This window comes from Balaenoptera ricei, chromosome 10 (genome assembly GCF_028023285.1).
Source record: "Balaenoptera ricei isolate mBalRic1 chromosome 10, mBalRic1.hap2, whole genome shotgun sequence".
Lineage (NCBI taxonomy): Eukaryota > Metazoa > Chordata > Mammalia > Artiodactyla > Balaenopteridae > Balaenoptera > Balaenoptera ricei.
This window is the reverse complement of record NC_082648.1, coordinates 100535838-100562591: the sequence shown is the minus strand read 5'-3', so window position 1 is coordinate 100562591 and position 26754 is coordinate 100535838. Positions and strand designations below refer to the sequence as shown.

The 26754-nt window shown below is 47.6% G+C and overlaps 1 protein-coding gene across 2 annotated transcripts in view; it reads left to right on the top strand.

The window, feature by feature from the left end:
- The first annotated feature begins 2628 nt into the window (after positions 1-2628).
- The window catches only part of PACSIN2 (protein kinase C and casein kinase substrate in neurons 2), a 135530-nt gene continuing 111404 nt past the window's right edge, over positions 2629-26754 (top strand). For both annotated transcript variants that reach the window (XM_059937111.1, XM_059937109.1), the window contains exon 1: positions 2629-2765. The gene's annotated coding sequence lies outside the window, so the exon portion shown is untranslated. The remainder of the gene's footprint in view (positions 2766-26754) is intronic.

The following is a 26754-nucleotide window of genomic DNA, read 5'->3' as shown; positions in this document are numbered from 1 at the left end:
CCTTGCCACAGTCCTGTGAGGTGAGCTCTGTCATCACCCCCGTGTTACAGATTGGGACACGGAGATGCACAGACCTGCAGCGACTTGCCCAAGGCCCCTCAGTGGGGGAGGAGCTGAGGCAGGATTGGGCTCCAGGCCTGTTTGGATGTGACGGGAGGAGGCTGGGTGCAACACTGTGAAATGTTTGTGGGGGTCAAAGTTGGGATGCTCACAGCTGGGAAAGGGGCGCTCTCTTTGGAAAAATAGCCTGATAAGCTGCTGGAACAGAGACGAGACTCAAAGAGCTGAGCAAGTGTCAGAGTTCTGGTGAAAGAAATGAGAGGAATTTTGTTTTTGTCTTCGGAAGGAAGGGGAGAGAAGAGAAGGGAGCCTGTGTGCAGAGGCCAGAGCGCTGCCTGGGTCACGTAGCCAGGTAGTGACCTCAGAGCCAAGAGGCCAAAAGGGCTCAGGAGGTGTCTCGTGTTGCCAGGCAGTGCCAGGCTGGATGCCTCCCTGTGGGGTCCAGTCTGCAGGAACCCCTGCTAGCTTCACCAGTGGTTGGCGTGACGGGGGATTATGTGAGTGTGTGTGCAAATGGAGACGGGGATGATGGCAAGGACCAGCGAACATGTGGGAAAGAGCAGGAGGCTGGAGGCAGAGGTGACGCACTTGTTCGGAAACCATGCAGTGACTCTGGATCTTCACAGGGCCTGGAAAAGCAGTGCACCTGGAATTTCCCCAGATCTCAGAGGTCTGGGAGACCCCAGCTGATGACTGGGTTCTGCACACATGGTCCAGAGGTGTTTTGGGTGGCAGAGTGGCCCCTGAGGGCTGAGTCCTGGAGAATGGCAGGGAGTTCTTGGTAGTAGCTGGTCCTGGCACAGCATGGTAGTGCTTTTTAAAAATATATCTGTCAATTGTATCTCTTTTATTATTATTATTATTTTCATCGAAGTATAGTTGATTTACAATGTTGTGTTAATTTCTTTATTTTTTTAAAATATATTTTATTTAATCCAGTATATTTTATTTATTTTTTTTAAAATTTATTTATTTATTTTTGGCTGTGTTGGGTCTTCGTTTCTGTGCAAGGGCTTTCTCTAGTTGCGGCAAGTGGAGGCCACTCTTCATCGCAGTGCGCGGGCCTCTCACTATCGCGGCCTCTCTTGTTGCGGAGCACGGGCTCCAGACGCGCAGGCTCAGTAGTTGTGGCTCACGGGCCTAGCTGCTCCGCGGCATGTGGGATCTTCCCAGACCAGGGCTCGAACCCGTGTCCCCTGCATTAGCAGGCAGATTCTCAACCACTGCGCCACCAGGGAAGCCCTGTGTTAATTTCTGCTGTACATCAGAGTGATTCAGTTTTACACATATATACATTCTTTTCCATATTCTTTTCTGTTACGATTTATCACAGGATATTGAATATAGTTCCCTGTGCTATACAGTAGGGCCTTGTTGTTTATCCATCTTATATATAATAGTTTGTATCTGCTAACCCCAAACTCCCAATCCATCCCTCCCCCACCTCCCCTCCCCCTTTCTCTTTAGACTGTATGGATCCTTTTTTTTTTTTTGTCTTGATTTTATTTTTTTTTAACATCTTTATTGGAGTATAATTGCTTTACAATGGTGTGTTAGTTTCTGCTGTATAGCAAAGTGAATACATATATCCCCATATCCCCTCCCTCTTGCATCTCCCTCCCACCCTCCCTACCCCACCCCTCTAGGTGGTCACAAAGCAGGTGGTGCCTTTCTTTTTCCTCTTTCTCAATTATTATTATCACAAGCACATTGCAACAGAACAAATACTTAAAAAGGGGAAAACCACTCTGTTTCTGGTCCTTGTGCAAATGTAGTAGCAGTTTTAGAGTCCCCGCCATTTCGTATCTGGCTTTTTCTTTTAACATTTTAGTTTAAGCGTTTTTCCATATTGCTGCACCATCGTCGTGATTATTTTCAAGGTGGTGATGTGGATCCACTTCAGGCCTGGGGTCTGGCTGACCAGGGTTTCTAATCCTGGCTCTGACAATTATTTATTTACTCCGGGCCTCCCCGCCCCCCACTACCCCGGCAAGTTACCTGGCATCGGTTCCCCAAACCCTCTCGTGGGCTCTGTGCATACGCGCGCGCGCACACACACACACACACACACACACACACACCGCTCTCCGTCTTGCTTAAACTAAGCCGGCTCAAGTGAATCTGAGGAAGCCCTGATGACATTGGCTTCTGTGAGTGCCTTAGGGGAGAAAACTTTCAGAAACACTACCTTCCCTGAATTCCCAGTTAAGTGCGGTGCTACCCTCCCGCGGTCCCCACCTCTGGGCGCCCGCAAAGCCGAAACACTGGCTCCAGGGAGTAAGTCCTGCTGACCTCAGCCTCTGAGCGACTCGAGGAAAGTGACCCCAGCCGCCCTCTCCTCCTTTAAGTAGGCGCTCCCTCTTTGATTGACAGAGGTAGTCACCAATGACGCCCAGGGGAGGTCCCTTTGGCGCGCTAGGGGGCGTGCCGCCTCTTCACTTCTCTGGCCCAATCAGGGACGCCAAAGGGGCTTTGGGGCGGGGCACGGCTCCCAGCAGCCAGTGGCGCGAGCACAGCGGGCGCGGCGGGGGCGGGGCGCTCGGGGCTGGCGGCAGAAGCGGCCGCGGCGGGGCAGGGCAGGGCCGGGCAGTTCGGCCAGAGCGAGGGCGGGAGCCGGGCCGGGGCCGGAGACGGATCCGGGGCAGGAGACGCGGTCGCGGCCAGACAAGGGTCCACGGCGTGTCGGGAGGCGAGCGGCGGCCAAGGTGAGGGGCACGCCACGACGGTTGGGGCGCCGCGGGCGGACGCGGGGCGCTGGTCGGCGGCCGGGCCAGCGCCCTGTCAGGCCGCCACGCTGGGGCCGCGCTCCGCGCCCGAGGGCAGCCTCTGGGGCCGCGCCGCCGGCGCGCGAACTTCCTGTCGCTGTGGGAGGGGGTGTGTTTTGGGGCCACCGCGGGCGCCGAGGGGCGTCCGGGGGCCGAGGGGGGCGCCAGAGAGGACGTCGAGGGGCCTCCGGAGGGCGGGTGGGCTGGGCTTGAGGAAAGCTGGGGGCCGAGGGGTGCGGGGTTGGTGCGGGGGCGCCACAGAGGAGAGGACGAGTTCTCGGGTTGAGGGCTTGCTGGAGAGAGAAGTTGGGGAGCGGGGCCCGCGGAGGCAAGAGCGCTGCTGCAGAAGGGGGGACGGACGACTTTAGGAGAGACTTGGGGAGGGGACGCGGGGAAGCCGAGGGGTGCAGGGGTTCCCTGGGGGAAGCGCGGGCGGCTCGGGGAGCCGCGCCGGAGGAGAGGGGGCCCGGTAGGCGCCGGTTGGAGGGCAGGGCTGGGCCCGAGGGTGGCCTGGAGGGGAGGGGGCGGCCAGAGCAGGCGGGACACATATGCGGATGAGCTTATTTGGGGCGCTTTGATGACCGTCCTCCATTTCCTTCCTTCTCACCCTCCCTGTCCCTCTTCTGGTTCTGTGGGGCGGGGGGATGGCAAGCCCTTCTTTGTGAGCAGGTCCTAGGGCTGGGGGAACAGGCAGGAGAGGCTGGGGGTGTTTGCCCTGTTGCCCCTCGGAGTTTTCCCAGACCGTCATTTTTAGAAACGTGAGTTGCCAGCCTGCTGGGGCATCCGGAGAGGCCTGGGATTGGAGAGGTAGTGATTTCTGCTGCTGCTCGATTTCAGTGGCTTGTTGGGTTTCAGCTCCACCTGGGAAGGCTGGTTTTCTTTTCAGAGGAGTTGGTCAGGGCAGCGAGTTGTGCTGTCGCCGGGAGTCCCACACAGCTGCAGCCTTTGAGGATGCTGCTCTCGGGTTGGGTGCCTGAGGGGAGGTGGCCTTCAGGTGGGGTCTGTGCACCATTCCTGGGTCTTGTCTTCTCTCCTTTACCCCAACTGTCCTGTGTTTCTGTGGTTAAGGAGGGTTGGCTGCTCAGAGTCTCCACGGCTACTCATTACTCCGTTTACCGAACACGCCCTGGCTGTCCTGATGAAAATCAGGAGACCAGCTCAAAGAATTTAAACCTGGGCTACAGGCGGTGAGCTCACACCAATGCCTTCCCTTCTCTGCAGTTCCTTCCTCTCCAGTTATCCCAATATGCTGAAGTTCTGTTTTAACCCAGGGCAAGGGAGCCAACCAGGTGCGCTCGGTTGATTGCCAGCCCTCCCCTTCTTGCATGAAAGTTCTTATTCCACTTGATTCACAAGCCCGTCTACAGCCTCCCCATAGAGGCATTGAATGGGAGCCAGTGCAACTGGGGTTTCTCTTGATTCACATGGGAAACAATAATCTGTGTGCACTTAAACTTAATTCTAGAGTTTCACAGTCTCCTTGGTGAGGTTATGTTAGTTGAGATATGAGACCACTACATCAAAAACTTTTCTGTGGTGTGTTTTTCTTTTGACAATTGTCTTGAAGCTTTAAAGAAACTGGCCATTAGGCTGATGATATTTATTACTTGGGAAAGTAACGTAACACAGAGGAATAGATGAGTGATTAGGTCTGCACTCTTAATTCACTTTTTTGGAGAAGAATAAAAATTCATTTGAATGGAAATATCATTCTTAGCTCATGCTGTTGGGGAACTGAAACTTTATTACTTTTAGTCTCAAATGTATAAGATATAGGTCATAATATTTAAATGATCTAAAAGCAGGCATATATAGAAAGCTGTATCTGTTTTTTTAAAATAAATACTCCATGTCCTTTTTTATAAAGCGTGTTGATTTTTAAAAATTAATTAATTAATTAATTCATTTATTTATTTGTGTCGGGTCTTAGTTGGGCGCGCGGGCTCAGTTGCCCCGCGGCATGTGGGATCTTAGTTCCCCAACCAGGGATCGAACCCATGTCCCCTGCATTGGAAGGTGGAGTCTTAACCACTGGACCACCAGGGAAGTCCCAGTATCTAGGTTTTGAACATGGCTTGTTGCTGGGAGATAAAGTTGTCTTTCCCCAGTCTTGGATGCCCAGTCCAGATCTCTGATGGCCAGGCAGTTTCTGGGGTGGGAGATGAGGGGCATTTGTCCTTACATTTTTTTCATTTCTTATTATTCACTTGAAAGTCTGTGCAGACCAAGTTAAGGGCCTGGTGCTCAGGTTTCCTTCTTCTGACCAGGTCACAGCTGATTCCAGGATGTTATGGAATATCAAAAAGGTGGCACAGATTCCTTAATAATGGTAATGGCACCTTGTGCTTAGAGATCATGATAGCTTTTACCAAGTGCTCTCTGGCTACCCTTACCTGCACCCTCCCATCTGACTCGGGCCTGCCTTATCTGCCATCACATTGTACTGGTGACTTTGTGGAGGCCACCCTGTAGATTATTTGGGTAATGACCACGTTCACATGAGCGATAGTGCTGGCTCAGTTTTTTTCCAGTTGAGATTGTTTGGAAGTGCAGCTGCATACCTGAAGGCAGCGCAGCAGTGCCTTAGTTACGAAGTCCGTCAGTGTGCATTCCACAGGTAGAGACCTTACTTTATGGCCCTGGCAGTGATCCTTCGCATACCTGAAAGCATGTCAGTGCCTGAAACCTGGTTCCTGATGGGCCCAGTAGTGGGCCCTGGGATGGCTGTGTAGGAGTTCCTTGAGACTGGTGGTATTCAGACGATTATGCTATGCTGACTGGAGGCAGTGTTAAAAGAAGAATTCTCAGAGTTTTCTGCACAATGCAACATTCTTGGCGTATGTGTGGTTCCAAAGGTAGCTATTTGAGGGGCAGTGGCCATCTAAGAGCACAAGCTTTGGTATTTTGATTAAAAACACAAAATAACAAAAACTCCTTACTTATGTTATATATTAGTTTGTAGTCATTCCCATGATTGTATGTTTATCTGTTTGCTTAATAAAACAGAGCATCATGTAGTCTAGTTTTCTTGTTTCCTAGAATAAAATCTTTATTTTCAATATTAAAACATCATCTGAGTGTTTCCTGACATTAGGCACTGAAAGAACAACATATGAGAATATAGAATGAATAAAACGCTATCTCAACAATCAAAGGCCTCAGAAGCATTAAGAAAAAAAAAAAAGGATGGAAATTTTGCTATAACTTTAGAAACCACGTGTGTGGTTGTTTTTTTTTTTAATTTATTTTTGGCTGCGTTGGGTCTTCGTTGCTGCTCGCAGGCTTTCTCTAGTTGTGGTGAGTGGGGGCTACTCTTCGTTGCGGCGCGCGGGCTTCTCACTGCGGTGGCTTCTCTTTGTTGCGGGGCACGGGCTCTAAAGCACAGGCTCAGTAGTTGTGGCTCAGGGGCTTAGTTGCTCCGTGGCATGTGGGATCTTCCTGGACCAGGGCTCGAACCCGTGTCCCCTACATTGGCAGGTGGATTCTTAACCACTGCGCCACCAGGGAAGTCCCTTTTTTTTTGTTTTTAATTTATTTATTTAGCTATATGAGCTTTATGTGACTTTTTTCCTCCCTGGAATGTGGGATAGTAGAGGGGGAGGAGCATAGATGGAGACTAGGAACCCTGGGCTCTGTCCAGCCTTTTCCTGACTAACCCTGAGGCCTAGGACAATCGTGTATCTTATGGTCTCAGTTTTCATGTTTGTAAAAGGAGAGCCTTAGAGGTTCTTAACCTTTTGAGAATCTGATAACAACTATGGACTTCTTCCCAGAAGGCACACTTGTGGACAGCGTCAGAGGCCTGGACCCCAGATTAGGAATTCCTGGATCATCCCATCTCTAAGCTCCCTCTCACCTCTGATATTCTGTAATCCTATTTTCCTGGTCATCTTTGAGCTGATAATAATGATGACTTGTATTTATGGAAGACACATTCCAAAGCATTTTCACCTCTCATTTTTTGTCCCCAAAATATTTCTGAACAGCGTGGGTGGTGATGGTTATTCCTTCTTCTGATGGAGAAAGGGGTACCAGACCTGTCCACCACTTTAGTAGCATTACACAGCCAGCGGCCTGTCCTGGGACCAGAGTCAGGACTCCTGGTTGCCAGCTTGGGGTTTTTCCATTAGGTTTTGCTTCCTTGGTGGTTGGTTATGTTTGGCAGTGTAAATATCCCAGAATGTGTCGCTTGCAGAGGAAATACTTGTGCATCTGCTGAAAGGACTGTTTTTTTGTCTGAATTTGGATCACTAAACACCTTTCTGCCTGTCAAAAGGTTACTTATTTTGTTTTTGTTATTTTTTTGTGCCATACTTTTCACAGGGAAACATTTGTGGGACTTGAGCGTTTTGAGCAGAGTTGTTTAATGTTTATTGATTAAAGAGTACATTGAGATGATTACTTTTCAGTTGAGTGGCACTTGAGAAACTTGTGAAATAAATGTTAAGTGAAAATTCCAAACATTTGACTTGTTCTGTCGAATATGTCCTCACAGATGAGACTTTTCCTGCAGCCTGAGAGGCCCCTGCCTGGGCCCAGAGCCGCTGGGTGGGTTTGAGAGTTGGGTGTGGATTGTGCCAATGACCATGACTATCCAACAGTGACTTCTTGTGGCCTTCTGGCCAGATTCTGAATATTTTAGGGACTGGTTTTTTCCAGTTTATTAACAGAATACAGTGTATCAGCTATATAAAAGGCTTGTGTAAGCAAAAGAATACTAAACTTTAAAGCCTCACAGATGTTAAATGGTTTATTCCTGATGAAAAGAATCATCATAATAAAGATGTTTTGAATAATCAGACATGGAGGTAATAGGATGGTATACAGTAGGTACCACTCAAATGTGGTATATGTGTGTGTCCTCCAGTCTTCCTATTATGTTACGTCTGATACCTGTAAGGAGATTGGCCGACATCATTCACTTTCCAGGCATGGAAAAGGGTATTTGCTCATTTCACAGTGCATTTCTTTAGAATACTGGAGAGGATGAGGCAGACATGCACAGCCTCACTGACATCGAACATAAAGCCTGATGTCATGTGTCAGCTTCCCTAGGTGAGTTGCTCGCCAGAGAGGCATTGGTGAGGAGATGAGGCTGTTAGAGGGCAAGGCCCACGATGAAGTGTGGACTCCAGGCTGCCGCCACCGTGCAGGGATGGTATCCAGTTAACTACACAACCTGCCATGAGGTCTGCTAGTATTCATGGGCCCTTCTCTGACCAGGAAACTTGCATCTGTTGGCTCTTTTCTTCCAGAGGCCTGTCTGTGATTTATATATTGATAGAGCGGCAGAGTTGTCAGTAATGAGCTGGGGAACTCCATTAGGCTGCTATGTCGAAGTACCTGCTTTTTATTTAAAGTTCACTCCCGGGCTGAGTGTTTGGAAGGAGTGTATGCCGATGACGGGAACTGGGCAAGGTGGGTCGGAGGGAGCCTCCCTGGCCACTGTGTGTGCTGTGCCCCTGACGCTTGTCTCTCCTCACAGTTCTGGGATCCTGAGATTCAGGTGACTGTTAGTCAGGAGGTGAGCTTAGAAGCAATCCCATCTTTGTGACAGTAGCAGATAGGAGTGTGTACAAAGTTGGGGCAGACACAGGAGGGTGGATCTGACCGCCCTCTGGACACTGCACAGAAGCTGGCCTTCAGGGAGGTGACTTCGGAGTGGTTTTGCCGCTCTCCAGGCAGAGGCACGGAGTTGTAAAGAACGTGGGGGTGTGAGGGGGCTGCTGAGGGTGGAGGGGGGGAAGACTGGGTGGTCAGACTTCAGGTTGTGTGACCTGCCTTGCAGGCCAAGCTCAGGTTTGGACCTCCTCCTGAAGGGTGGAGTTCAATGGGGAGCTGTTTTGGGGCTGTAGACACAGCAGGTTGAAGCTCTGCACAGAAGTGAGAGGTCAGGTGAGAAGTCAGAGATGCAGATGGGGGAGGGGTGATTCAAGTGGCTTATTTTAACAAAAGTCACTTATGTCCCTGGAGGCTCAAGGATTAGTGTGGAAGTTCTTAGGAAGCAGTGCTAAACTCTGATGAGAGGGGCTTCCACAGTAGGACCGGCGTCAGTCTTAGCTCAGTTCCTTTGCCTGAATTTACGTTTTTAGTTGGTAATACAGCAGCTGCCTGGGTTCTGCTTCTCTTTTCATATGGCTTATGCTCACAAATCCATGCAGTTAGTGTGTAACTTTCACCGCCAGTGCCTGCAGAAAAAAGGTAGTATTTGCAGTAAGGTATAGGAAGTAGCATGGTTTCAGAGCCACACAGCCCTGGGTTTGAGTTCCAGCTCTACTACTAGGTAACCGTGGTCTTCCTTGGCCAAATACTTCAACATCCCCAAAACCAGGATACTGACAGCCCCCTCCTCATACGACTTGGGATGGGCAATGTGAGGGAGTGGACCGTAGACCCCGAGAGCTCAGCACCTGTGCCTGGTTCATGGTGCCAGCTCAGTAACTTTGGTATCGCTCAAAGTGCAGTGTCTACTTGAGTGAATTTGCTAATTAAGAGAAATATACGTTTAAAGGGCTCAAACTGATGTTATATTATCCAGTGCTATTGAAAATCCTTCTAAGATGTGTTATTCTTTTCTCAGCCTAAGTGTATTCAGTGTACTCGGACCTCTCCTTGGTGACTCAGGGTCACAGGGATGCTGTTGAGATTGTCGACACGGATGAGTCTTCTGACCCTGCGTGGAACACCCTCCCATCCCGCCCCTAACAGGGCCTGTCTTGTCTCTTCTTTCCACCTCCAGGCTTCTCTCTGATTCTGTCCCCTTTGTTGGGGTGAAGACCTGAGGGCCATCTTTTCTTTCCTGGGTTTTGAGGGCAGCCCTGCCACACAGAGGCCTTGCTCCCGTCTGGGTTGGTGATTCTGTGCTTGAGTTGAATGTTACCTAGGTTATAGAAAACCTGACATTTGGTGTTGTGACTAGCCTTAGTGACTCAGAATTGGAAGGGACCATGTGTGATGGTGACAGTAGCTCATACTTAAGTAATGAAAAATTTAAAGGCTTGAAAAAGCAAATTGTAAAGCAATAGGTATACTCATCACAAGTGTAAAATATTAAAACAATATACAGCAACTGTAGTGAAGGTTGTAGAATTACGGAAAGTTTCTCCTTGATTTCCAAACTGTTCCATTGCCCTTTTACTTTTAGAATTAATATTTAAGTAATACCTTGACTCTGTAATTAAAAAAAAATTTATATATATAAATGGCTTGATTGTGTAGGCATTTTCAGTTTACTAGGAATTTTCCCATAGTCCTGATTTTGTTTTCAGAACAGCCTTGTTGGTCTGCTCCCCTCTTCATTTTTCAGAGGAGGATAAGAGGGAGGACTGGAGGGTCATTGGTTTTGCCTGAGGCTGGCCAGCCAGGACCCCAGGTGGGCCTCAGCCCAAGTCTATAGCTCTTAGAGAGCCTAGTTATGGGGGTCTCTGCTGGGGCCTGCAGGGTGGTCTTTCACATATAGAATAAGCTGTGGCTAGTGCTTTGAAGTTTCCTATTGAATAAATGAAATTTTATTATTGTAAAGTGATACCCAAACCATAGTTTGTGAACATTTTCATATTTTAAACTACGTTTGTGTTCCATTGTATCCAATTACGTTGTCGCCAACTGAGCGTGCCAAGTCTGTGAGTTGTGGTCTTCAGAAGAACCACAGAGCAGGCTCTGCACCCCATGTGGACCTCCAGGCCTGCTGTTAGTGGGTTTTGTAGCTGACTGATTGCTGGAGGATGGGGCTGGCCTACCTGGGTACTGTTGAGCTTGGCCATGACAATGTTTTAATTAAGGAAGCAATTGTGCCCTCTGCACCAGTGAAGGTAACCATCAGCTGAGGAGCATGGGCAGCCAGTGAGGAGGGTAGATCAGGGGCAGGGCATCACCGTCTGGGACAGGCCTCTGGGGGTTTCTGAGGGACCATACAAGAAGCTTCACGCTCCTGCAACAAGATAAAGTTCACTTTACGCATGAGTAAACCAAAGCTCTGAGAGATGAAGTGACCTTCACAGGGTCACCGGCAGAGCTGACCCTCAGCCTGGCTCTGAAGCCACACTTATCTGCTGTCTTGAATAAGTGGATTCTGAGTCACTTGCCCTCAAATATGAAAAAAGTCTTTAAGTTAATCTTCCTTCCCCACTTCTCAGAAACATAGAAAAGAGGCAAGTTATGTGGTCTTTTGTTTAAGACAGGATCTATGCCTACAACTAACTTGATTAAGATAATCCAAAAGTTTGCAATAATTTACGAAATGGGGAGATAAGGGCAGAAAGGGAGAGGCTTCTAAACAGTCCAGAGCTCCTGGTTTAGGTGGGAGTGCTCTCGCCTCGCCTTGGTGTCATATGAGATTGAAAAAGCACTTACTTAGGGGAGGGCCTTTCCTGGCGGCGCAGTGGTTAAGAATCCTTCTGCCAATGCAGGGGACATGGGTTTGAGCCCATCCGGGGTCCGGGAAGATCCCACATGCCACGGAGCAACTAAGCCCGTGTGCCACAACTACTGAGCCTGTGCTCTAGAGCCCGCAAGCCACAACTACTGAAGCCCGCGCGCCTAGAGCCCGTGCTCCACAACAAGAGAAGCCACCGCAATGAAGAGTAGCCCCCGCTCACCACAACTAGAGAAAGCCTGCGCGCAGCAACGAAGACCCAACGCAGCCATAAATAAACAAACAAATAAAAAATTTAAAAAATAAAAATTAAAAAAAGAGAAAAAGCACTTATTTAGGGGAGAAGAAATTACATTTCTGTAAAGCATTCATTTGCACTACACTTTGTAAAAGAGCTTCACATTTTGTTGACATTGTGATATCAAATGAACATCATTTGTACAGGTAATTTAGAGCAGATCTTTGTTTTTATGCTTGTAAATATTTGTCACTTTTGTGTCAAAAGGCTTTTTTTTTGTTTTGTGTTTTTGCTTTCTAGTCTTTTAAAAATTGAAGGTACAACATAGGAAATAGAGTTTGTTTTTTTTTTTTTAATAAAGAACTCTGTATTTTACTTTGCATATGCATAGGGGTTTTTATGTATCTTAGAAGCAGTAGCTGCCACCTACTGACTGCTTTGTTCCACACTTCAGAAGAGGCAAGAGGCATTGCCTCTGTCTGTCCTCACAGCAACACTCAAGGCTCTGAGGTTACCAGTTTGAACATGAGGGCCCTGCAGGTAGTGAGATCATGTGCTTAGTACAAGGTCATCAGTGTTGTAAACAGGGGAGAGAATTTGAAGCCTGCACTGGCTACATGGGGTTGTCCCCTTCTCGTCAATCTACACTGTCACAATTGTATTTTTCAGATTCCCTTATTTTATCAAATATCATGTTTTTATCATTGTCCTTAAAAAGATTTTTAATGGTTGTGTAATCCTGTTAATGTAATGAGGTTAAAACATTCCCCTAATGCTGGACATTTTAGGTTATTTCCACTTTTTTTTTTTTTTTTTTTTGCTATTGTAGATGAATTTGCAGTTTACAGTTTCATTTTTCTTTTTTCATTTGTGTAATTAGTTCCTGGGTATAAATTCCCAGAAATAGAAATCTTGGATTAAAGGGTATGAACATCTTAGAGTGTTTTGAAAGCCTACTCTGTTGCTTCTGGGTTTATCTTTCTGATATTTATGGATGAAAAAAATTGAGGGATTTTTTTTTTTTTTCTCTCTAAAATGCTTTGGCCTTTAGAACTTCCAAGTATCTGTGAGATAAACTTTTGTGAGGTTTTCTAAAATGAGTCACATTTCCTCCTAAGTTTCTGGATATCATTTTACTTGAATTAGATGTTTTTACTTTCATAAACAAGAAACAGTCTTTGAAAAAGTCCTTACTACTTTCTTTATTGATCATCTGAGCCAATGTTCTGCATTCCCTAGGTTGTAAATGTTTATGGTTGCATTCCTTCATCAATTCAGCTGTCGTGATACTCTGAACCACAGTCTCTCTGAACTTGTTCGTCTTTTCTTTTCCTCACTTGAAATACGCATAGTGGGAAAGACCATGCAAGGTTGTTTCTGCTGGTATCGTCACACATCAGGACAGCCTGGGGGATCTCACAATCCTTTGGATTTTGCCTGTGTAGCTTCTAGATGCTGCTCTCACGGACATTCCTACCATTGCTAGAGGCAAACATCTCAGAGAAGTACTGGGAGGTTTGTTTGGCTGCAGTGCGCAGCATGTGGAACTTCCCCGACCAGGGATCGAACCCGTGCCCCCAGTATTGGAAGCACAGATTCTTAACCACTGGACCACCAGGGAAGTCCGAGAAGTATTGGGAGGTTTATAGTGTTGGTGCTTACACTTTTTTTTTTCCTTTTCTTTTCTTTTTTTTTTTGTCTTGTTTGTTTTTCTGTTCTGAAGTCACTGTGTCCTTTACCATGTCCCTTCACCATGGGCTGGCTTACTTTTTCACCTTCCATTGTTCCTTAGGTATTCACCTGAAGATTAAGTGGAGTCCTATTTTCCTGGTGGTTCATATTCAGGGTCTGCAAAGGAAAAGGTGCTTAGCAGGGACAAGGAGGGCCCCAGGTGGGGAGCAGTGGCCAGACCTCAACTCTCACCCTCGGGTTCTCTCCCTTGGATTCCTGCTGTGCCTCCATCACACTCCTCCACCCCCAGAAGGCTGCTTCCTCTTTAGTTCTCTGGCCTCATCCTGGGCAAAAACTCCTCTTTTCTTGGTTCCTCTTATCCTAGCTAAGAAAGTCTGACGTTCACAACACAACAAAACAGAAAACATTACTATGTACTAAGGTAGAAATAAGAGGAAATAATCACAAACAACACAGAAGCATAACAAGAGTGTTGTTTCTCGGGCACAAGTAGGTTTTTGATGCCAGCACTGTAGGGCTAGTCTGACTGCATTGGCTCAGCTCGGTGCTGCCTAGCTTCCTGCTTCCCCTCCCCACCCGTTTATTTAGTCAATAAACCCAAATTTTAGAGTAATACTTCGCTCTGTGCTGGGTAATCTGTGTTTTTATCACAAGTACAGAAATTGTACTTTGCCCTGGTTTCCACAGACGCCTAAACATGTCTAAGTTGGCTGTTGCCTGGGCAACTGGCCGAGCTGTTGGCTGTGTGTGTGGTGAAGGCTCTGGTAGAGGCTGGGTAGAAGCACCAAGGCATCCTTATGGCTTCTCAACCAAGCTGGATGGTAACTACCAAGCCCCAGAGGCACACGCTTTTGGCTTCCCTTTGTCTTTTCCACGTTTCCTGTTTTATTTCCTGAGAAATCTCTGCCCAATTGCCCCAGCTTGGCAGGGTGTGGCATGTAATGGAATGGGGCTACTTTATTTCAGGACATGGACCTTTGGACCATGAGGCATGATTCCTTAGCAGCCTTTAACCCCAGCTTTATTCTGGGTTGGACAGGTGCACATTGTTCCATCAAGTTTCTTCTGCTTCTTAGAACTGGGGCCGGTGACTGGAGTCCAGAGCTAGGCCTTGCCTGAGAGTCCCACAAAAAAAGGGCCTTGAAGTGGGGCCTGAGGTGGTAGTCCTGGCCATGCGGAAGTCATGGAAAAAAAATAATTTGATTGGATAATTGGAGTGCTGCAGTATGCCTCCTTTTATGAAAACCGAGTGAAGTGGTTGGTATAGTACATGCCAGACTTTTTTTATCTTTTGGATTTCTTTCTTTCCTTCTTGCTCTTGCAGGTGTGGGTCTGAAGTTGCTTGATTGGGGGTGGGCTGGGCTGGGCTGTCTCATTGTCTCCCTTTATTTTTAAAAATTTATTTATTTATTTATTTTTGGCTGTGTTGGGTCTTTGTTGCTGTGCGCAGGCTTTCTCTAGTTGCAGTGAGCAGGGCTACTCTTCGTTGTGGTGCACGGGCTTCTCACTGCAGTGGCTTCTCTTGTGGAGCACGGACTCTAGGCGCGCGGGCTCAGTAGTTGTGGCTCGCGGGCTCTAGAGCGCAGGCTCAGTAGTTGTGGCGCACGGGCTTAGTTGCTCCGCGGCATGTGGAATCTTCCCGGACCAGGGCTCAAACCCGTGTCCCCTGCATTGGCAGAAGGATTTTTAACCACTGCGCCACCAGGGAAGTCCCTCATTGTCTCCCTTTAAAGTTCAGACAAGTCACCTTCCTTGAAGTTTTTTTTTTGCTCCAGAATTGGAGCAAATCTCCAGAATTGTTATTTTCGACTTGTGCTTTTTTGTCTGTAACTTCCAGTAGGAACTTTCAGGTTCATGAAATTTAGAAATAGTTGAAAATAACATGCTCTCTTAACTAACAAGTAAAGAAGCAGGGGAAAAAAACCCCCCAAACCTTTAATCCCTGCCTTACAGAAACTTAATGTTAGTGGTGTGATTGGAAGAGACGGAGGCCCACTCTCGAGAGGCGAACTCTGTCAGCAACCTACCCCCCACTGCACCCCGCCCCAGAACTCCTGGGGGGGTGGGTAAGAAGAGGGGGCTTTCCCTCCCTGGGGTAGGGGTAGAAGATTGCCAGTATCTACAGGGGCTGCAAAGGCTCCTGCTGTAGATGGGGGGCTGGCTTTTGGTCCCAGGTTGCTCTCCCCTGTAGGAGGGCCTTCTTGGAGCAGTGGGACAAGCGCTGCTGAGTTCTGGTTATGGGCCAGCCTGATGTTCTGTGCTGCAGGTGTTACGTGGCGAGTTTATCACGTCACGAGCTCTGCAGGCAGATTGCCTGGGCTTGAATCCCAGTTCTGCAATTTATGGTGGGTCCTTGGGCAAGTTACTGATCTCTCTGTGCCTCAGTTACCTCACCTCTAAAATGGGGATAATGATAGGATTGTTGTGAGGACTGGATGAATGGGTATGTGTCCTGTACTTGGTTGGGGCAGTGCTGCACTTTTAGAGCCCCATTTAGTGTAGCCATTGTGTGCCTCTGAGCCTCCCAACTGTCCTGCCACGTGACTCTTTGATTCTCACTTTACAGTTGAGAAAACAGGCTCACAGAAGCTTAATAACTCCTTAGACCCAGATCTGCCTTAAGGTTCTCTCTTCAGTGCACTGGTGGTTCCCCACAGGGACCCTGGTTCTCCAGGACGCTAGGGGATGATTACAAAGGGATGGCTCACTCACAACTATACCCACCAGGCATACTTTGTAGGGGGATTTTTTTTTTTTTTTTTTTTTTTTTACTGCCCCTGTACACAAGCAAAGACACGTAGACACACAAAACATTTATATGTTACTGTATAAAAATGATGGCTGTGCTTACGATGAATAAAATACCAGTTCATTTTAAAGCTTGAATTTATTGTAGCCTTTTGTCACCTTGATTTCCTCAATCATTGAATGCGAAAAGTACTATCGTCTAGGGGTCTAAGGACCTTGTTAATATTAAAAAAGGGTCCTTTTGGGGGGAGAATTCAGTAGATGTTTATTGTTGCCCTTTTCTTGCCCTGTATTTTTTTTTTCAAATTAAAAAAAAATAAATAAATTTATTTATTTTTGGCTGCATTGGTTCTTTGTTGTTGCAGGCGGGCTTTCTCTAGTTGTGGGGAGCCGGGGCTACTCTTCATTGCGGTGCACGGGCTCTAGGCACGTGGGCATCAGTAGCCGTGGCACGCAGGCTCTAGAGTGCAAGCTCAGTAGTTGTTTGCCCTGTATTTTAGTATATGTCTTTCTGTATGTCTGGCATCTGCATGCCTCCTCAAGGATCAGGGCATGTTGTGGAGATGGAGTCTCCATTGTGGCTGGGCCGAACTGTGAGCTGGAAGCAAGGTTGGGAGCTCAGAATCCATACCAGGTTCAAACAGGAGGAATATCTGAAGTCTCCATGGGAGCAAAGAAGGTAGTTACACCTGAGGTATCTTGAATTCTGCTGGATCCCTCGATTCTCTGAGGCATTGATTCTGGTTCACCCTCACTAGTGTCTCCTAGGGTGCCTTCCTGGGGCAGAGTGATACATATATATTTTTATTTTTATTTTTTATTTTTTCATATATATTTTTAATTTTTATTTTTTAAAAAATATTATTTTATTTTATTTTATTTTATTTTTGGCTGCATCAGGTCTTAATTGCAGCAGTGGGATCTTTCATTGCAGCACGCAGGCTTTTCTCTAGTTGTGGCTCGCTTGCTCAGTAACTGCGGCGCACGGGCTTAGTTGCCTCACGGCATGTGGGATCTTAGTTCCTTGACCAGGGATCGAACCCGTGTCCCCTGCATTGGAAGGCGGATTCTTAACCACTGGACCACCAAGGAAGTCCTTATATTTTTTAATTCAACAAATTCCTGCTCCTCTTTAACGTAAGGCTCTAGTTGCAAAGTACATTCCCGAATCCAAACCACAGACTTAAAGGCTGGGGCCTGCCCCTGGCTAAGCTGCCAGTTGCATGGTGGCCAGCCCCTGCGAGGCCTTCTCTTTTCTAGGAAAGCTCTCCTCTTTGTTAGATTTTGCTCTGCAATTTTACTTCCCTACTCACCTAACCTTGGTCATTGGTGTTCTGATATATGTGCTTGAAACTCAGCACTGTGTTTCTTGACCTTTATTTGGGTCTCAGATCTCCTTCAGAATTTCATGAAAACAGATTACATCCCCCTACCCCCCACCCCCACCCCCCCCCCGCAAAATGGACACAAACATTTTTGCATTCACTTCTGACAGGTTCATAAATCCCCATTCATTTAATGAACAAATATTTGAATTTCTATCACGTGCCAGACACAGTTCTAGGCACTGGGGTTACAGCAGAAACACAGTAGACCAAGACCATACATTCTAGTCGGGGGAGACAGAATATGGTTAGACAACTCGTGTGCCTCATGGAGGGAAGGTCAGCCTCGGTGGGCTGGAGCATCCAGGCCTCATCCTGCCTGCTTGGGGCTAGGCTCTTTGCCAACCTCCCAGTTCACTTCCAACTTTCACCTTCCTGAACTGGTTTTTGACGTCACCATCATTATCGCATAGATTTTTAACGATTTAATATTTATTGAGGCGTATTTTGTGCCAGGTACTCTACTTTTCCATGCATGATTACACTTATTCTTATGACAACTTTGTTTTGCAGGTGGAAAGCTGGCCTTAGAGAGGTTAAGTGACAGGCCTCATAGCTAGGAAGTGTGGTGCTTTTGATCAGTCTGCAGCTTAGGATTGTGGAATTCAGCAAGCCAGGCCTGAGGACATCATCAGAAATGGCAACAAAAATTAAGTGTGACCATTTTGTCCTGGACATGTCCATTCTCTGACTGGTTCCTTTAGCGGTCAGAAATTTTTCACCTGTCACATCAAATTGCCTTGCTCAAGGCTGGAAACATGAGTGGAACATGCTTTCAGGCCTCTACATGGTAGACGTTACAGACACTTGAAGTTACCAAATATATATATTTACTGTTAGCAAGATTGCATAATTCCATCCTCAGTCCCAAATAACTGCCTTATGAGTGACATTTGAAATGCACATTATTTAGTACTTGGCTAAGGAGATTTATATGCACACTGTTTTTTCCACACCAGACAGTTATTTTCTTGTTTTAATTTTTAAGGCACTACCCAATGAACAGAATAACTTCCTGAAAAGTTGCTTTAAAAAACTTTGTATTCTCTGCAGAGGGTGGAATGAAACAGTATTAGTGACCTTGACTCAGCCCCTGACGTAACAGAGTCATTATTCTGACTGGAGGTTTGCAAGCTGCCATCCCCCTGGCATTAACAGCTGTTAGTTCTTTAAATATTTACATTTAATAACTTTATATCTCTGCTTCCTTCTAAGGCTTGCTGCAACTTCATGTCAAACACAAAACTGCACCTTTGAAGTTATTTTGAAACGTGACTAAATGCCAGGGTGAAGTTTCTCTATAGCCATCTCACGTCATGGAGGAACACTTGGACTGTGGGTCTGGCTCAGTGCTAATTAAATGTTGCAGTGTCCAGCCGTCCTTCCTGGGCAGCTGGGTCCCCCGAAGCCCTGAGGCTCGGAGGGGGAAGTTGTCCCTTTGTTATGTGACCAAGGGGGCGACTGTTGGAAGTCGAGTCCTGAGAGAGTCCGGGAGGCGTTCTAAATGGAGTTTCCAGTCTAAAAGGTGAGGCAGGGTTGGAGGAGTCTAGGTTTGAAGCCCAACCTGTAGGATTTCTGAGCAGGGTGGGTTGGAGAAGGCATCTGTTGTGGCTTCTTTCCCTGGCCTCCCCTTCTAGACCATAATTCCCTGTCCCAGTAACCCCTTACCCAGTTGCAAGACCCGTTTGGGCCTCTTCCCTGGCTGTGTCCCACTGGACCGGGTGGACCATGCCATCGTGTACATATGCTTCAGGTTGAGAGGTGGTCAAGTGGTGGCTGTGTGCAGGGCGTGTGTGTGTGGATGGGGCTTGGGTGTGCAGGCTGGGGTGTCCCCACAAGTGCACTGGGGGTCCTTGTGGAGCAGGGCACTCACTGCTCTGGATTCATTGTGTATCTGGCTTTTGGAAAGAACAAAGTCCATACTTACTTATTGAGTGTGCTTGTCCCATGCCACCTCTGCTGCTTACGGTACCCTGCGGAGCTTGGAGGTGTCCCTCCCTGTCTCATAGCTGGGGCTTGGGGAGGTGGGTTCAACATCAGGCCTCCCCTGCTCAGCTGTTCTTAGCATTAAATCAACCACACCAGAGGAGGACCGCTTGCATTGTGCCATTTTACCCAAAGTCTCCTTCTAAGACTTGGCTGATTGAGGTCTTTTAGATTTTGTTAGCATTCTGGCACAGTATCAGAAGGATTCTAGTTTATATCATGGTCTTTTTTAGAGCTCATATTTTATTTTCATTTTATCCATGGACTTAAGCCTGGAAGATTCCCAGCGAACAGCCTTAACATTGTCATATATAACTTTTCTTTGCCTCAAAGCACAGATACTCTGGCTCGGGGGTAAATAGCTCTTCTAGAAACAAGTCAGTTCACTTCAGCAGCAGCAAAGCAGCACTCCAGGAACCTTTCAGGGCACATTCTTCTTGTGACTTCTTGTCCTCCGGGAGGGGAGGGACACAGTGTCTCGGGTCGCTGCCCTAGCTGCAGTGTCCCACAGTACACGTGACTATCCCAGTGCGTTGGAGCTGGAGTGCCGTCCCTCCAGAAGTAGCTCCAGGTTGGAGATGGAGACAAGCGTGGGGACTGCCTGAGGACTGTGGAGTCTTCAGCGTGTCCCCAGCCCAGAGGGTCACAAGAGCTGGTCTGAAACCGTGTTCTCACAGTGTAGTTTTTATGTGTTAAGATTAGCAACTGCATTTTCTTGGGAAGGATTCTTTTAGTATAAGATGGTGACCTTTTATCTTTCAGTTTTTTGTTTTTGTTTTTGTTTTTTTTTGGCTGTGTTGTGTCTTCGTTGCTGTGCGCGGGCTTTCTCTAGTTGTGTCGAGAGGGGGCTACTCTTCGTTGTGGTGTGTGGGCTTCTCATTGCGGTGGCTTCTCTTGCTGCGGAGCACTGACTTTAGGCGTGCGGGCTTCAGTAGTTGTGGCTCACGGGCTCTAGAGCGCAGGCTCAGTAGTTGTGGCGCACGGGCTTAGTTGCTCCGCGGCATGTGGGATCTTCCCAGACCAGGGCTCGAACCCGTGTCCCCTATATTGGCAGGCAGATTCTCAACCACTGCGCCACCAGGGAAGCCCCTCATTGTGGTTTTAATTTGCATGTCCCTAATGACCAGTGATGTTGAGCATCTTTTCAAGTGCTTGTTTGCTGTCTGTATATCTTCCTTGGTGAACTATCTATTCAAATCATTTGCCCATTTAAAAAATTGGGGGTTTTATTTTATTAATTAGCTTTGAGATTTCTTCATATATTCTGGATATAAGTCCTTATATATGATTTGCAAATATTTTCTCCCAGTCTGTAGCTTGTCTTCATTCTCTTGACGGTGTGTTTTGAAGAGCAGAAGTTTAAAAAATTTGATGAAGTCAGTTTGTTCTTCTATGTTTTGTGCATTTTTGGTTGGTGTCATAACTAAAATCTTTGCCTAACCAAGGTGACAGATGTTTTCTTGTAGAGATTTTATAGTTTTACATTTAGGTCTGTGATCCATTTTGAGTTATTTTTTGTGTATGGTATAAGGTATGGATTGAAATTTAGTTTTTGCCTGTGGATGTCCAATTGTTTCAGTACTATTTGTTGAAAAGTCCTCCAAATTTGAAGGGGGGGGGAGGTTTTTAGTTGGTGAAATCCAAAGGTTTGGGAATTGTGGTTCTAGGCACCCTGATTTCTCCCCTTTCATGACAGTTTCACGTAGCCTGGCTTTCTCTTTATTTCATGCATGTCTTGAGCCCCTTGATGGCAGAGGTGCTACCACTGGGCAGCATGTGAGTAAGGGGCTGGGTGATGCCTGCTGGGATCCCAGGCGGTCTCTTCCTCTGCTCCGGACCTTCCAGATCCCTGGGCACAGAGCCTTGAAGGTCTTTCTGGTGGGTGGGTTCCGGGCAGTGTCTCATTTCCAGAGGTGACTGTGAAGGCCTGCCAGGTACAGAGAAGTGCAGGGACAATAAGCCTTCTGTGCCTGGATGGGTGGGGGTGTGCCCAGGCTGGGGATGTGGCTGCAGTTGAGGAAGGTGGGAGGGGCCGTTCTCTTCTGTGTGGGCTGGCAGCAGTGTGACCTGTCATCAGACTGAGAGAATGTGGCTCCACTGTGGGCTCCTGGTCCGCCTCAGCCCAGCTTTATGACTGTGTGTGCAGGGAATGGGTGTTCATTCTTCTTTTCTCTTCAGTCACAAAGGGGTCTGAGAGGCCTCCACCTTTGTACCACTACCCGGCAGCTTCACAGGGGGCAGTAAAATGTTTGTCCGCTTTTTACCCGTGTGCGGTTCTCTTGGCTCATATACTGCTGGTATTACTAGTACTAGCACTACTAGTACCATCACCAGCATCTAACAGCAATGGAGCTTTTCCTCTGCTCTAAACCCTTTACCTGTGTTACCCATATAGTCCTCACAGCAACCCTGTAGGGTGGCTACAGCCCATTTTACAGATGAGGAAACTGAGACACAGAGAAGGCCAGGTGTGAGAAGTCTTTGGGCCATGCTTTCCATCATTCACTGTTGGAGGAGGGATTTTATTTAACATTTGTCATTAACTCTTATGAAACAAAATAGAAATAGTGGTTTATGGGGCTCTCTCTTCTAAGTCTTCATTTCCTTATCAGCAGTGGGGAGCAGTTTAACTGTTAACCAGATTAAAATTCTTCTTTTTTTTTTTTTAATATTTACTTATTTACTTATTTACTTGGCTGCATCGGGTCTTAGTTGCGGCATGTGGGATCTTTGTTGCGGCACCTGGGCTTCTCTCTGGTTGTGGCGCACGGGCTCCAGAGTGTGTGGGCTCAGTAGTTGCAGCATGCAGGCTCTCTAGTTGTGATGCGCGGGCTCTAGAGCACGCAGGCTTAGTTGCCCCGTGACATGTGGGGTCTTAGTTCCCTGGCCAGGGGTCAAACCCGCGTCCCCTGCATTGGAAGGTGGATTCTCAACCACTGGACCACCAGGGAAGTCCCCAGATTAAAATTCTTTGGTGGCTCCCTGTTGCCATCACAGTAAAATCCAAACTTGTGATCTGGCCATTGCTTACCCCTTCAACCTTATCTTACCACACTGAACTTCTGTGTTTTTCCCTTCTCACATGTGCTTTCCACAGACCCTGTTACATCTGCTGTAAATGCCCTTTCTTCCCATCTTTGCCTGCTGAACTCCTACTCATCCTTCAAAATTCAACTCTAGTTTCACCCCCTTCTCCTTGACCTAAGGTATCCTGCCCCTGGGCCTGCAGAGTGCAAGGTCCACACCTGTTCCAGTGCTTCTCATGTATGGTATGATTGACTGACTACCTGCTGGTCTTCCACTGGGCTAGGTGAGGTGGAGGGCAGGGACTGCCTTTTACCTTGGAATTCACAGTTCTTAGCTTTGTACTGGCATGTGACAGAAGGCAGACATTTGTGGGATGAACAAATGTGACATGAATAATATGAGGACCCTCAGTTCTCAGACCTGTTGCTTTGTAATATCATCTATGACTGCAGGCGCCCAGGGCAGCCTTCATGGGGAAAGTGATGTTGATGCATTTAAAAAGGATTATTGGGACCTCCCTGGTGGCGCAGTGGTTAAGAATCCACTTGCCAATGCAGGGGAAGTGGGTTTGATCCATCCCTGGTCCAGGAAGATCCCACATGCCGCAGAGCAACTAAGCCCTTGCTCCACAGCTACTGAGCCCATGTGCCGCAACTACTGAAGCCCGCGCCTAGAACCCGTGCTCTGCAACAATAGAAGCCACCGCCATGAGAAGCCCACGCACCGCAACAAAGAGTAGCCCCCGCTCGCCACAACTAGAGAAAGCCCTCGCGCAGCAACGAAGACCCAATGCAGCTAAAATTGATTAATTAATTAAAAAAAAAACATTATTCAGTGATTCCTTTAAATCCTGAGTGAGACTTACATAGATCTTTTTATTTTCCCTCTATGAGAATGAGTTTTCTATTGTGTTAAAGAAAAATGCTATTTCTTTGACCATCTTTTAGATCATAAATTTAAATTTCTACATTTTTTCCCCAGATGCCTGTGATGCCATTGTAATTTTTATGGTAAGCTCAATAAATAATTTTAGAAAATGTTTCTTTGGAATGTTGGGGCCAGAATGGATTGCTTAGAATGGATCAAGTTTCGTTTGGTGTCTCTCTCTTTTTTTTTTTAAATTTATTATTTATTTATTTTTGGCTGCGTTGGGTCTTCGTTGCTGCACACAGGCTTTCTCTAGTTGTGGTGAGTGGGGACTACTCTTCACTGCAGTGCGCAGGCTTCTCATTGCAGTGGCTTCTCTTGTTGTGGAGCTCTAGGCATGTGGGCTTCAGTAGGTGTGGCTCGCGGGCTCAGTAGTTGCGGCTCACTGGCTTAGTTGCTCCGCGGCATGTGGGATCTTCCTGGACAAGGGCTCAAACCCATGTGCCCTGCATTGACAGGCAGGTTCTTTTTTTTTTTTTTAATTTTATTATTTATTTATTTATTTATTTATTTATTTATTTATTTATTTATTTATTTATGGCTGCGTTGGGTCTTCGTTGTTGCGTGCGGGCTTTCTCTAGTTGCGGCGAGCGGGGGCTACTCTTCGTTGTGGTGTGCGGGCTTCTCATTGCGGTGGCTTCTATCGTTGCAGAGCACGGACTCTAGGCGTGCGGGCTTCAGTAGTTGTGACCTGTGGGCTCAGTAGTTGTGGCTCGCGGGCTCTCAGTGCAGGCTGAGTAGTTGTGGTGCACGGGCTTAGCTGCTCTGCGGCACGTGGGATCTTCCTGGACCAGGGCTCAAACCCGTGTCCCCTGCATTGGCAGGCGGGTTCCTAGCCGCTGCACCACCAGGGAGGCCCGACAGGCAGATTCTTAACCACCGCGCCAACAGGGAAGTCCCGGTGTCTCTTTTGGAAGGAGAAAGAAGTTTGGCAAGAAATGCTAACTGAACTGTGTTTAGTACAGAGAGCTATTTAGAAGTGTTTTGCTGCATTTCACTGTAGTCCACATGCCTGTGACTATGTGTTTTTAGTCCTGAGCTGCTGTAGTTCAAGGAATTTTAGACTTTTGGCTGATGGATCCTGAGGCTGGACTCTCCTGGGTTGTTGAGATATGAACCTTTGAATTAAATTTCCAGTTCATTGCATAATGTATTTTTTGCTTTAATTACTAGGAGGCAGGATTAATCAATCTTACCCGTCTACTTTCACGTTGGTGTGTGTGGGGGGAGGGGGAGGAAGGAGGGGGAGGGGAAATAGAAGGTTGAGTTGTATCTTTATGAAAATGGGTTTAAGTTTTATTTGGTAGCTGTCCACTCCTGCTCTTGGCGCATGTCTGACTTCTGAACATGGTGCCAGTAAGGGTGTGTGCGGTCTTTCCTCCTGAGCTCAGAGTGGGTGGTCTTGAACCACCACGGTGGGTGGCCAGTGAGGTCCTTGAGGGGAAGAGCCAGCTGCGTTTAGGGGTGTTGTTTAGGGGCTTGAGATAGAATTCTCCTCTGTGGAGAGCTAACCAGCCTGAAAGATAACAATAGGGATCAATGTTCCAGCCCCTACCATGTGGGAGGTACTTCACATACATTATATCCAGCCCTCACTGCAGGGGTTCAAGGCTAACACTGTTACCTCCTCTTTACACATAAAGGAAACAGGTTCAGAGAGGGAGCTAAGCTATTTGTTCAGTGTTACCAGCTAGGAGGTGCAGAGCCACGATTTGAAGGCAGGCCGGTCTTGGTCTTTACCCGTAGCACGGGGCTGGTAGGCGTATGGCACCCTTGGGCTCCTTGACACAGCCTCTCCTCTCAGCGTCCGGCCGCAGAGGGCAGTTAAGACAGCCTGGGATGTGAGCGTGCGGCCTCCGCTCACACACAGCTCTGCGTGGGGGTGTCAGTGGTTATGTCTGTCCTGTGTTCCTCTGAATGCTGTGATGTGCATGGCTCCGTCCCGGTCTGTGTTGGGGGGCAGAGATGTGGACACACCCCAGCCATGGGAAATGTCTCCTCTCATTAACCAAGTACGGAGGGGGTAGCAGACTCCACAGCTGTCAGAGTGGTGTGAGGGGAGAGAGCTGTGGGTGCAGCCCGGAGATGGTAGTCAGGAGAGGCTTCGTGGAGACAGTGGAGATGTCTGTATCTCTGTGTGGTGTGGGTATGCATAATTTCCATACAGTAAAATTCTCTTGAGAAATTCAGGGACTTGGATATTATATAGGCATTGGCAATCAACAAAGGTTTTTAAGCAGAAGAGTAGGATAAGATCAGATCTGGGTTTCAGGAAAGTTTTCTGGAATGGCTAGAAAAGGGTAGAGTTTGGATGTAGAGAGGCAAATGTTTGTTGCAGTAACAGCTGCCCCTTCTTAGAGTCTTTGCACATGTGGTTCCTACTTCCTGGACTGTCCTTTGCCTGGATGGCTTCTTCTCATCCTTCTGGTTATAGCACCAAAGCCGCCTCCTCAGCGGGCTTTCCCTGACTACTCAGTCTAAACTTGCTCCCTGTCCTGCTGTCTCTGTTGCATGTCTGAAGTCATCGTGCTCCCACATGGATCTCAGTGCGTGTTAAGTTACCTCCATCCCTCTCTATTAGACCATCACACAAGCAGCGGCCTGTCTGTCCCGTATTCTCTCCTCTCAGAACAGTGCGGGCCTTGCAAGGCCCTGATGAACGTGTGGTGTGAATGAGCAGTTGTGGTGTGAGATCTAAGATGTGGTGGGTTGGAGCTGGTCTGGTGGTAGCATGGCTGGAAAGGGGAGAGAGGCTCCAAGGTCCTTCTTTTTAATTTCGTTTAACCAGATTAATGCTGCCCTTGGCTTATACTTGTGGATGTTCCAGTTGGGTGGCCACTGCTTTTTCCTAAACAGCTGGAATGTTTGCCAGACTTGCTGACCACTTCTGTGGGCGAGCTTTGTGGCTTATGACAACGGCATCATTTTGTTTAGTTTGGATGGCTTTTCCTTTCCCGTTGAGCAAGTTTTCTTTTGCTAGCTATCATTGCCCTCTTTTAAGTCTCCAGTGTAGCTCCTGGTCTCCATTTTCATGTTTCTCCCCTGTCTAATGCTTGTTTTTTCTGTATTAATTCTGAGGAAAGGGAAATCAACTTGGAGTTGCCTGACCAGATAATGTAGAACATTTTGAAATTAAAATTCGAGCTTCCTGATTCTGGACTTTTGCGGTGTGCCAGACCCTGAGGCTCAGTCAAGATGACCTTGATGTGTCCTTTGTGCTGGTGGTGTGGGGGTGAGGATGGGTGGCTGGTGGCTCCATATGAACCCATAATGGACATCAACCCTGCAGTCGGCGCGGGGAGGGCACGGTGGGGTGGAGGTGGGTGGAGTGGCTCCAAGTGGAGATAGGGCTGTAGAGTCCGGGGTGAGGATGTGGGTGTACTCAGTGATTTCTGGGTGGGGATAGGGTGGGGAGCACTTGTCAGATTTCAAGGTCTTTTTCAGACTTGACCCCTTCATTCAGAATATGATGTGGTGTAGAGGCACCACAGGTTAAAACCACCTGAAGCTGGAAGACAGACGTGTGAGTGTGTGTTTGGGGTGTGGAGTGTG